The 13296-nt window shown below is 40.2% G+C and overlaps 1 non-coding gene across 1 annotated transcript; it reads left to right on the forward strand.

Annotated features, from left to right (window-relative positions):
- The first annotated feature begins 3009 nt into the window (after positions 1-3009).
- Positions 3010-3084, forward strand: TRNAT-GGU (transfer RNA threonine (anticodon GGU)). Its single transcript has one exon. It is a non-coding gene; the product is annotated as a tRNA-Thr (tRNA).
- The last annotated feature ends 10212 nt before the right edge of the window (positions 3085-13296 follow it).

Genomic DNA, 13296 nt, shown 5'->3' on the forward strand with positions numbered 1-13296 from the left:
CCAGGTGAGGTATCATTTTTCCTTCTACCATCAAGGAGGATATTTAACAGTCAATATTTATGAGGCAGTCTGTGTTGAGTGCTTACCAGATACATTATAATTACTTGGTCTAATTCTCATAGCAGCCCTAGGAAGGAGGTGTTATTCTGTATATGCAGAAACAAAGATTTAGAGAGCTGAAATGTCTTGTTTACCTATAAGCTCTCTCTTCTTGGAGATTGCCAAGCTGCCGGACACTCATGTGGGTTGTTGAGGACTAGAATCCAGCTTCATCTGGGCTCTTCCAATTCATCTACTACGATTTTTGTTGTTGTTCTAAGATGATGTGATCACCTCCTAAGAATAAAACATTCTAGTGCTTCCCTTGGCCATTAGTTATGTCAAAAAGACTATAGAAAAACAAATATTTAAAGAGGTAAGTTCTCCAGTACTATAGTTGAAATTATGAATTTCTACCCTAGAAACTCCAATCATATTCTTGTGATCCTGCTGCTGCTGGGTAATAAAAACCTCTCACGGAGGTTGTAGTGCTATGTATAAAATACAGGCCTCTTGAGCAGGCATAGTAGAAAAGCTTGCTTTTGAGAGTTACTCACCAAGTTATTCCATAGATACATAAAAGGAGCTAAACACTTTGGAAGCCAGAGAAACTCAGTGGTTCTTAACCTGTTTTCAGTCTGAGAGACTTTGGAGGTTCTGATGAAAGCTGTCGATTCTTTCCTTGGAGAAAAAAGGTATGCACCCACACATATCACTTTGAATTTAATTTCAGGAGTGTCAAGGATCTATTGAATCCCATCTATGGATTTCCTGGGACTCCATGGACTCCAGGTTAAAAATCCTGTTTAAAAGCTGTAATCCATAAGAAAGATATAGCCGTTGTCCAGTGTTTACCATGTACCACATGTACCCATTTATTGAGTGTGCCATTGTTGGGAAAATATAGGAAAATGGTCAGGGCCCCTCAGATGTTCAGAATCTTGCCAAGCATTTGATGTAAATATGCACGTGCACCCAGGTGTTCCTTGGTTATTGTCTAATGTAATTGTGCATGTGGACCCAGGTGTCCTGGGTTATGGACTTATGTGTAAAGGACAAGTGGCTCTGATCCACAGCACCACCCACCCCCCGGGATGCCCCTGGGGGGTCATAGGGAGGCCACTACTGCTGCTGGAGGCTGTTGCTGCTGCTGCTAGTGGCGCCAGGACCCTCCGAGTAGGTCGCCGTCATCGCCAGACCTGTAAGCTGCTGGACCTGTAAGCTGCTGCTGCTGCTGAGGACTGAACTCGTGTCATCTGCCAACAGCTCCCGGGATCTTTCTCAATTACCTAGCAGGGACCTGCGTGTGAGGGGTCTGGGGACCCAGCCTGGCATGTGAGGGGTCTGGGGACCCAGCCAGGTGTGTGAGGGGTCTGGGGACTCAGCCTGGCGTGTGAGGCGTCTGGGGACACAGTCTGTACAATGGGTTTGAAGTGTCTAAGCCCTAGCCCTGACAATACAAATGGAAACTTAGTATAACTAAAATAATGAAACATTTTGTCTTTAGTTATGATTTGCCTTACTCGACAACTGGCGTAGTCGCCTAGCTTTACAGTTGGCTACCTCAGCAGTATTCTGACATTAGCCCTAGCTTTGCAGGCATGTACCAGCCGTTTTTGAAAAGTAAATTATGGCTAACCAGCCTTATAAGACATGCAATATGAGCCCTATTTTAAGCAACGGAGAATGAGTTTCAGAGAAGGAACTTACTCAGAGCCTCCAGGCTGGCAAGTGGTGAGAATGGAATGAAATGGAGAACCCGGCTCTGCATCACTGCTGCTCCATGCTGCCCCCGTGTTTGTCTGTCCCACCGAGCAAGGCATGAAACCTGCGCCAGTGATATTTGGAACCTCTGTTAGTCCCGCCATCCCTAAGCTTTCAACTGTCTGCATTAAGTGGCTGCTTCTGCCACAAGAACCTCCTCGAATGTCTCTGGCGCAGGTGCAGTCCAGGGCTGGGAAGGCCACTCTTCTCCACCTGTCACAAGCAGAGCAGATAACATCATTAGAGTGACAGCACTAGTGGTTTGATCATCACTGGGGAAGTTACTACTTTATTCCTGAGAGCAGTTTACACACTTGGAAACTTTAACTCAGCAGATACTCGACAACGAGAAGGACTGCACATTCTCCATGGGAGCCCTTCACAGGGATTTGTTGAGGCCTGCTGTAAGCTGGCCCTGTCTCCAAGCCGCAGTCACAGCCGTGATCAGACAGAGGTGAATCCTGAGCTTGCGGTGCTTACATCTAGCTTATGTCTTGCCGGGAAGGGCACTAATAAATAACTTAGAGTATGATACATTTTATGAAAAAGGAAGTATAAAGGATTTAGTGTACTCAAGTTTCTTCATTCCTTGCAGCTTCAAAACTCTAGTCACAAAACACTGTCTACTTCTCTAGCCTTTTCTTCCCCCAGGATGTTTAGAGTGCTTTGGTTTCTGGCAACTTTGTTGACAGAGTCAGGGGGGCACATAGGCAGAGCAGTTAATCTCAGTCCCCACTTCACAGATGAGAAGGCAAGAGTGACCAAATGACTTTACCACATACGGGGTGAAGACAGGGGTAACTAGTTGGTCTGGTCCCCAGTAGAGCATTGCTCACTGTAAACCACAAGCTGCTTCTAATTTATTTGAGATGTTATTATTGCAACCTTTCTGTTCTGGTCTCTCTTGGCTGCAAATGAATCCGGCAGGCAAGCCCTTCTCAAAAAGCAAATTCATTACCAGTCTTTGCTGCCTCTTTGTAGCCCCTGATGGGTTCCCCTGTGTGTTGTCTCTTCCTCTTTCTACAGCTACTTCTCCCCACTCACCCAGCTGCACCTGAGGCAGCTTCCCCAGGCTTTCTCCCCTAGTACTGTCTTATGACTGCTTAGACCAGCACTGATGAAAATGTAGTAGGATCCACAAATGCAAGCCAAATAGGTAATTTCACATTTTCTCATAGACACATTAAGAAAAGTAAAAGGAAGTCTGGCCTGTTAGCTCACCTGGTTAGAGCATGGTGTTGGTAACGCCAAGGTCAAGGGTTCCAATCCCTTTATGGGCCAAATGCCAAAAGAAAAAAAAAGGAAAAGGAAACAGATGGCATTAATTTTAACAATATATTTTACATAACCCAATATAGCCAAAATATTAGCATTTCCACATGTAACCAGTATAAAAAATCATTAGCCAGTTACCTTATGTTATTTTTTATACTAAGTCTTTGAAATTTGGTGTGTATTTTATATTTAACTCATACTAGCCACATTTCCGGTACTCAGTCAATGTGGCTAGTGAACTGCAGGCTTGGACACTGAGGAAGCCCTGGGAGTCCCAAGGTAGACTCAGTAACTACCTCCTCTGTCTCCCTCAACACTTAGCTCAAACCTCTGCTGTTGCTGCTACAGGAGGTGTACATGGCTGTTTGTGCTCTCCACTGGGGCTCTGGAGGGTAGAGAATGTGTCTTTGTCATCTTTCTATTCCTGGTGCAGAGTGCAGTGTTTAGTAGGCCCTTGACTGGCTCCCAGTAACGTGATGAGTGCATTAATGAATGAAGGAGGGCTATGTGTAACCTTGGGGCCGAAGGGAGTGCATGAGGAGGCTCGCCTCTCCAGCCCCTACTCCCTGGCTCTACACCCGTCTTAGGGGCTTCCATTTCAATCTCCCAGCTCTGTCTAGTGCCGCAGCACCACATTTAAGTCAGACTGAATGGAGGCCTGTACAGACACAAGTCTAGCCTCTAACCTAGAACTGTCCTGAGCCTATACACATCTTGTCTAGCTCTTGGTTTCATCTCTTCTAATATCAAATAGTAAAGGAATTTATAAGCAGTCTGGTATGTTGAATCATAATAGTCTTATTTAACAAAATTTTTAAAAAAATTTTTAAAACAGCCCAAACACCAAAATGAAAACTCATCTGCTGATCAAGCATCCTGCTGAGATTACAAAAAAGGCCAACTGTCATATAGAACATTAAATATACAAGGAAAGAAAGGCTGCATCAGGGAGCTGTTACAGTCATCATGATGAGCTTTCTCTATGTTTCCAGTGGTTTTAGAGTCATCACTACTCCCCATGAGAGAACGGGAGATTTATATCCTGGGTAAAATTGCCTTTGCACATACAGTATTTAAATTTTGCAAGTGCTTCTAACCAACTAATGTGCATGTGCTTGCCTGTCTACTTTATCCCAAACGTCACTTTAAATAATTCATACAACCAAGTCTAAAGGATTGGTACTCCCATAAAACCATACTAGCCACATATTCAAATAAATTCAGAGTTTGAAAATGGAAGAAAATATATTCTTTGATCTGTTTGATTTGTTAAGTCATACAAATATTTTAAAGGGGGATTTCTGTCTCAGCAAAGAGTCTGGCTATTTCAGGCCCACTTAAAGAGTGCACTGAAATGGAAAGTTGGATTAGGTGTAACCTCAGTTTTCTACCATTGATTAACCAGTTTCAACCTCGAGAGCTCATTGACCTGCTTCGAGTTTTTGTTTCTGAGTGCATATAGGAAAAGTAAATCCTGCTGTCACACAGCATGTATTAGGAGGATGAATGAAGTCTCAAAATGTTTTGAACAATTTCGTCAAAAAAAAAGTATTTGGAACAGTCTGAGGGTAAGGTAGCTTGCCAAGAGTTTTGCAAAGTGAATTCTAAAAAGTTAGAAAAATTATAGCACACATTATATGGTAGATAACTAAACATTAGCCATGTTTTAGTAATTTGATGATCTTGTCTTTAGTAAGACAAGGATGGTTCAAGATAGGCAAAGTTTTGCATCTATTGGCTCCAGTTTTGGGAATGCTGCTTTTACTTGGATTCCTTAAAAAAGAACTCATGCCTCTTTGCGACTGAAATATATTTCTTCAAACATGATGGCTCTGGTGTGCTGTGCTGGTGTAATTGAAAACCTATAAAAAGGCTGAGAGCTACTTTTGAATTGGCTCAGTGAACTTGGACTGGATTTGTCAAAGTGGTGAAAGGTTTAAAGGAATTTTCATAAATGAGGTCTCCAAGCTGTGTTTTAACCATAGAATTCCAATGAACTCCAAGGCCCGTGAACTCAGAGAATAGCGCCTCAGAGAAGAGTAGTCATATCAAGATGGAAATAAGTGATTCATTTTTATTCCCTCAGTTCTGCAGACGTAAGCACACTTAGCTGCTGATAATCATAATTTAGCAGTGCTGTTGTGTACTAAAAATACAGTTTAAAAGTCTAATCTTTAATTAAGTTTAGTACTCACAGATTAACATGGTTACAAATCTTGAGCACTGGATGTAGTACAGTGTTTACTCATGTTGCTAGGAAATATAGCAGAGCTCTTTGAAAGTAACAGATTGATTTGGTGAGAAGAGGGGATGTGAGCCTCTCCCAGCAACCGACTTGATCGCTGCTTTTCTTCTTATGTAATGTATGTAAATGCATTGCATGCAGCAAAAGTCCTGCACACTCAGAGTCTAGGTCGGCAGTGGAAGCACAGGTACGTGTACCTAAGTAAACATTTGGAGGATATTTGAAAGAGTAATTTTACCTAGAGCTCTTGGATGAAATAAGCATCATGAAGTTAAGTATTTGGGTTTTTAGTGAAATGAATTTTTCCATTTGTTAGAATTATCAAGAAAATAGATTGCTCTTTAAAATCTGAGTATCATGAGGCTAATTGATGGTTTTGCATTCTTGCCATTAGTGGGAAACTGTCAAATTAGTGCAGAAATTTGATCCAGATTGATGGTTTTTCCAAAATCATTAAAACTTGCATGTGAAAAACCAACTCTGCTTTTCTTTTCTCTCCCCCCCACCCCCACCTTTGGCAAACCTAACTGCGTGTCACATTGTACAATAGTTTTTAAAAATGCAAAGCCGATGCTTACACAGCATGAAAGGGAGTAGCTGTGCCAGCTCTCTTGCCTTGTCCCTGAAAAAGACGAAAGATTGCTATGTGCTATTTCAGTCAGGATCCGGCATGAAAGAGTGGCCTCCCCATGCTCAAAAGCAGACCTAAGAAAAAACCCACAGGGACAAATTCCTATTTGATCTATTTGAGGCAGGCCTTTGCACGAAGGGACTGGTATTTCAAAGCAGGGGCCCGTCCTAAGAGATGGAAAAATAGAGAATACTTGATTATCTTAAGGAGCAAAATCAGAGTTAGGATTACCTGTGCTTATTACAGAATTATATCCTATATCTATGCTCAGAACCACCTGGAGAGAACTAGGGCAGGGTGCTGCTGGAGGCCAGGGTTGTGATCGCACTCCGGCATGTGTACAATGACCTCTCTTGGTAATTAACACATTTTTACTCGCCCTGTGAATAATTATTGACTCATTCCTGTAGAAAGCCAGTTGTTGGTTTTGGTATGACTTGTTTTCTCAATCTGTGCAAGTATCTAGCACAGTGTCTGGTGTGTACTATATGAGCAATACATGTTGGCTAAATAAATGAATCTTTCAACATGTCTTACAAGTAAATGTGCTCATAATATAAGGCCTAAGACTTACTCCATTGCAGTTCATAGGGGTTAGGGGCTTGTCTTCACAAAAGATATTACATTACCTGTGTTATTTACACTCAGAACATCCCTCTGGGGCAGGGTACCATTAAAGAAGTGGGCAAAATGCCATGTGATGGAAGGTTTCACTGCTCAGCTACTAGTGGGAATAGGTGATGGAATCGAAAGAGGTTTAAGACCCGCTTTTACAGAACTTTGGATGCTAGAAGGAAATTTGCAGCTTTGACAATAATGAGATAGAAAAGTTACATAACAAAAACTGGCACACAGATTACAGGCTTCTTGAGGGCATTAATTTCAGTCATTCCCACTATCTCCCAAAACACCCAACAGCATGTAAATGGCATGGGATAAAGATGGTGGACAGGAGGCAGAAGGACATCCTGGTTATGAGCATGGACTTGAACTGCAGAGCAAGGCCTGGCTCTCAGCTGCTTACTATGTGGTGATTTGGGACAGCTTATTGAATCTGTCACTGTATTGATATGGTTTCTTCCTTTTTTCATTAACACATATTTATTGATTACCTCATTTACTCAAGGTAACTTTTAGGTGCTCGGGATAAATGGGAATAGTGAATATAAGATCTATTCTACCTTTCTCTACCTGCTCTGTGTGCTAAGATACTGGCCACTGGCCGGCCTTATGGAATCAATAGCAGGCTCCTTTGTTCTCTGGCTTCTGGTTGGGTTTGGCTAAAGAGAGGCATCAGCAGAAGGTTGGCAAACAGGTGGGGGTAGAGAATTTGGGCTATTTATTCCCTGGGCTCCCTCTTATTCTTACCAGGTCTCCTCCCTCTACTATAGGCCACAGCTGCTGGTAGGCAGGTGTCTCCCTAAGGCTGCTCTCTGAGTTCTGGTAACTTTGTCCACTCCCAGATGCTTCGGGCTAATAACTGCTCCCCTTTAGTTTTACCAGCTGAGGGACTTCACCATCTCTTGTAACTTCTTCAGACCCTGCCCATACCTTTGCAAATGGTCTTTTTATTAAACTACCCTTGAGTTGCATTTGAGCGTGCCACCTGTTTCCTGTCAGGAACCTGACTGACACAAGTGATTACCTGTCTCAGGGGTCATTGTAAGAATGACATGATCTAGGTAGAATTTAGTACAATTATTGGCTCATAGTAGGTATTCAACAAGGTTAAGTAATTAGCTTTTTGTTTGGTTTTTTAAAACAAAGTATTGGGTTTGCAATATTGTTGCATTGTTTAAAAATTTTTTAATGTGAGAAGAAAACTATTATCCTGCAAATATTAAAAATAGGAAAAGTGAAACAGAGAGGTTAAAGGCTCAGGCTAGGCAGTGCTCCATGGGCAAAAATAAAAAGTGAAGTAAGGATTTCCCACCTTGTTTCTTCGCACTGGGTGCACAGTCTCAACATGTCTGGAAAGAAAAGTTGCAACTTCAAAGTATTTAGTAAATTAAAACATAACGTACTTGGGATAATTGGGTCTGCTAAAGTAATAAACCCCATTTGTGACCACTAAATAATTGGGTTGAATCACGGACGACTCAGCACCCTCATCTTCATTACTATAAGGGCTGAGACTAAGAACTTTTGCATTTATAGCCTCTTGACAGTTTCAAGGCAGATGATCTTTAGGACTGAATTTCTTGTAGACTCTGGAGGGTAGCTGTGTTTATTTATAATCAACTCTGAATAGGAGAATGGCATTCTAATACTTGTGTAGTGGATTTTCTGTTCATACACATTTTTGTGACTTCTTAGAGTTGTGAGCCACATAAAATACGTCGCTTTGTGATATTTAGAGTCGTTTCATCTGTAACTTATAGTACCCTCATCAAACTGTTTGTGAAGAACAAAAACTAACAAATTCCCTGAAGAAGTAGTGGTCAGTTTGAAAAACAAAACATACTACAATTGCTTTCCTTTCAATAATAAATTTGTCATAGTTATTGAAATTTCAGACCACGTGGATGTTATCTTTCAATGTCTTAGGAAAATTGTGCAAGTATTCTCTAACAAACTAGAAAGAAAGAGAATTTCAGAAATGTCTCTTTTTTACAATTAAGTAGAATCAGAGGAGGAATAGCAATTTGAAACGTCTTTTGATGTCAGTCCAAACAAGGATTTATAGGTTGCCCCTTCTGTGCAGGAGCTGAGTAGGCAAAAACAAATATCCTGTTGTCAGAAGAGCTCATGCTTCTAGAAGGAATTATTGTCATTTAAACATTTGGATCTCTTTTTTGATTTAGCATTTTCTTTAAGGTCAACCCCAGGTAGGGTTCCTGTCTTCTGTCTTTATAAAGAAAATGCTTTTATATACTCACATTGGGCAATTAACAAATATAAACTTTCTTAACTATTTATTGTCTTTGAATTATCATTTCTGAAGAAGATATTACATCAAAGTGCTGTAATGATCTCCCAGTTGATCCTGCTAAAACCTCCCATTGCTTCTTTTCAACCCTCTACTTCTGTTTAGATTTTTATCTCTTATTTTTTGCCTGGAGTGAAATACAGTCACATTTTCATTGAGAGGAACTAGTGTATTCATAGTAATTATTATTTTTAATGATTACACAGTTTTCACCACATCGGTTGTGTTGACATGAGTACTAGTAATGTGGGAATAAAATAAATTTCTTAGTGGATAATACTGGAAATATCACATTATACCCAAGAATCTTCTGTGGCTGCTTGCCAAACAGGCGTAGTCATGGGTTTTCTAATGTAGAGTAACTGATAGTGTTTGCAGATGGAGGACACATTACTTTCTATAATCATTCTGTAAATATGCTTTGGTACCTTTCTTTGTGTGGATGCAGTCTTTTCATTCTAAGAACTTTCTATCTAGTAGAGAAGAAAAAAGTGTGTATCAGTAGCAGAGGCATGGACCCAGTGCTGTTGAAGGAAGCAGGGAGAGAACAATGAACCCCACCTAGAATGGGCAGGAAGATGGTCAGATGATCGAAAGCATCCCAGGAAAAGTGAAAAGACCAAGAGAATGAAATTTAGAGTGAAAGACCAAGAGAATGTTCACCAGGCAGAAAATTTAGGGGTGGGCCTTGGGGTCTGACAGAACTTGGGAAATTGTAAGTATTTTGATGTGACTTCACAGTAAAATGAGGTATGGAGTGGCAGGAAATAATGTTAAAAGAATGGTTGGAGCCAAATCTTGATCTGTTTCCCACTGCAGAAAAAGGGAGCTTGTATATATTTTTTTTCAGTGAATGATATAATAATAAATAATCCTACATAAATCGTGTCATCCCTTCTCAAGGCTTATACTGTCCCCTGTGTTGGTGACTTCCAATTTTTTAACTCTAGTTCTAGGCTAGAAGTACTCTTTGTCTTCTAGCCGCCAGCATTTTGATGTTTTATAAACTCTCACAAAGTCTACACCCTCAAAGTAAATTCATCACCTTTCCTTCAAAATTTTGCCTCTGTCCCAGTTTCTTAGGTTAGTTGATAGCCCCAGCTTTTAAGGAAATTACTTGTAATACTCCCTTCTCCTGAACCCCCCAATGTATCCTAATTCAAACACTGAGTAAGTCTCGCCTTATTTACTGAGTTACTCTCAGCATTATTGTCTCCTTTCCATCCTCATTTCTGGTATCTGTATTCAGGTTGTCATCATTTTCCCCTGTGATAACTTCAACCTTTTAACCCAGTTGTACCCTTTGCTGATCAGTTCTTACACTATTACCACACTGATCTTTTTAAAATTGATTGCATCAATAATTCTGCCAGTAAATTTTCAGTAATTCCTCATCAACTTTAGGATAAAATCCAAAATCCTTAGCATGAAATGTAAAGTTCTTGTGATTTGGGCCCTGCCCACTTGTCCAGCCTTATGGGACCCATGATCAATCCCCTACCCTTCTCCAGCCTTATTGGATGACTTGAAGCTTCCTGATATTTCCAGAGCCTGTTAGTCTCCTGAGTATTTTCCTGTTCTTATTTCTGTTCCCAGACTTCTTATTCTGTCAGCTCATTTATCCCGACCTCTGCCTCTACCCAAGTTGGGGTGAAGTGTTTTCATGACTGTGTGGTGATAGATTATTTAATTTTCTCTGACTCCACTAGACTTCAGGCTCCTCAGTGCAGACAACATGTTTCATTCATGTCTGCCATATTCCCTGTGCTAATAAACTTTATGTCTGGCACATAGTTACAGCAAAAATAGTGGTGTTTACTAAGCACTTATTATAGACCAGACAAAGCACTGATTTATTTACATATGTTATTTCCTTTAAAGGGGAAAAACAAAATCAAGCTATGCTTTGGAAAAGTAATGCAGCAAAGAAAGTAAAGACTGGGTGAGAGATTTGTTATAGGGAGTCCAATGAGGACAGTATTTCAGCAAAACAAATGAGAGTTTAAAAGAGATATGTACTGAAGTAGAGGCAATAAAAGTCAAGTGGCGAGAATTTACTATTGTGATTCTTAAAGATAATGAATGGGTGGATGGATAGATGACTAAAGAGCCCAGCATGTGTTCCTTAGAACTCACTGAAGAACTTACTTTATTTAACTTACAAATCTTAACAACTTTGGTGCAATAAGCTTGTTAGAGTTAGACGAGCAACCATTCTGTGCAAGTGTGAAAGCAGCTTATAAATAGACAACAGCCTGAGAGGGAAAAAAGCAGATATATCATGAGAGAGGAAAATGGCATGACTTTTAAACATAAATGTTAAAAATTATAAAGGTGCCCAAAATTATTAAATTCAGTTCAAAATTAATTGTTCAAGTAATTATGAAATGTGTTATGCACTTTAGTATTCTTTTAATCAAAAATGAAGCTTCATGTGGAGTAATCATAAGCTTAGGGGTTGTCAGTAGAGAGTAATGGTTAAAAGTGTGGACCCTGAGATTTGAGTGCCTGGTCTGAATTCTTGCTCAGCCATTTAGTACCTGGGGCAAATTGCTTAACTGTAGAAATGGAGTCCCTTCTTTGTTGGGAAAATTTTAAAGATTTAATTTTAAAGATTAAATGAAAAAAGAAAAACATGTGCCACTATACACAGTAGGATGGAGCAGGCACTCAGTGAAGCACGGGCCTCCACATACAATTTCATTCCTTAGCAATAGTGAGAAAGTGAGCAGTTACGGCACCTGTACTTTAACTTGTGTTTTCAACTGGCTTCTATGTTTTGTAAATGTGTTATAGCAGGAGAAGATTTGCCTTGTTTTATATTAAAAAATCACAAGTTTGTGCACTAAAATTTACTGTAAGGAATTTTATGTTTGTTAGGGAGCAGTCTAAGTGCATTTGGTTTTCCCACACAATTCATAAAAAAAGATGATGAGATGGACAAATGTTAGGGGTAAGCAGTCATTTCATACACACATTATATTAAAATACAGTCCCCAGTTGATTCCTGTTTGGTGGGAAATCTAAAAGTTCATTGGTTGAATGTTCATTAAGCAGTCCTTTTTACTATTCATTATTTTAGCTACTTACTAAAACATCTTAACAGAAAGAATCCTTAAAATACACTGTCTTCCCTGTGTTCAGAAGATATCATTAGTCTGTATATATTTCAAGGTAAAGGTGCTATGTCCCTAACGAGAATTGCCTAGAAATCAAAAAATATTTATTGATTTAATGACTGCCTGTCTTAGTTCATTCAGGCTGCTATAACAAAATACCATAAACTAGGTAGCTTATAAATAACAGAAATTTATTTCTCACAGTTCTGGAGGCTGAGAAGTCCAAAATCAAGGTACCGGGAGATTCGGTGTCTGTTGAGGGCCCATTTACTGGTTCACAGATGGCTCTTTCTCACTGTGTCCTCACATGGCAGAAGGGGCAAGGCAGCTCTCCAGGGCTTCTTTTATAAGGGTGCTAATTTCTCATGACCTAATCATCTCCCAAAGGCCCTTACCTTCTAATACCGTCACATTGGCAGTTAGGTTTCAACCTATGAATTGTGTGGGGGTTACAAACATTCAGAATATCCCTAGCACTACCTAACAGATAATAAACAGTGAATTAATGATAAGCACCTCGCCTAGTGACGCTCTTCTGTCTGCTTTTTTTTTTTTTACCTTCTTTGCCTTCCTTGGTTTCTTTGGTTGATACAGTCTCAACACATTTGGTATTTCCTTTCAATCCCCTTTTATTCTCTGTACCTTAGTAAAAGCACATTTCTCCCCACCTTCTAAAATAACAGAAATAGTGAAAAACAGAAGAAAATCCATCTGTGATGAAATAAGTCATTGGCAACCACCACAGAGCACAGACCTTGAAGCACCTGCCACGTTTGGATACAGGTGGAGAAGGACATAAGAACCTACACTTATTTCATTTCCTTGGACCTTGAGCAAGACTTAGATTTCCCTCAGATTAAGTGCATCTACCATAAAAGCCATCTCCAGCGTTCCCTGAATTATGTGATAAGACTTAAAGCTGTAGTGAGCTTGTGGGAGAAGTTGTGAGTGGTTCTGTAAACATCCAAGTACCACCACTGAAAGTAAGACAAGATGGAACTGGAGGAGAAACCATTCTGATGTGTCATTTTTCTCTCCTCTAGCCTGCTGGCTGAGGGAGTCTGCTGAAAGTGAAGCAGGGAAAGGAGCAAGAGTAGGCAGCAGTTGTCCTTAAGGTCTTTGCTGTGAGGCACATTAGAGCAAGCAGTGAAAGGAGCAGGGATCAGAAAAGAAAGGATTTCTGGAAGAGCTGGCCAGGCTTTTAGGGAAGTGTGTTACTTATTTCAGACTACAAGAATACACCAAGACAATAAATAGTATTTGGTGAACTGAAAGGGTGAATACTTTCTCCCTA

Source organism: Cynocephalus volans, chromosome 2 (genome assembly GCF_027409185.1).
Source record: "Cynocephalus volans isolate mCynVol1 chromosome 2, mCynVol1.pri, whole genome shotgun sequence".
NCBI lineage: Eukaryota > Metazoa > Chordata > Mammalia > Dermoptera > Cynocephalidae > Cynocephalus > Cynocephalus volans.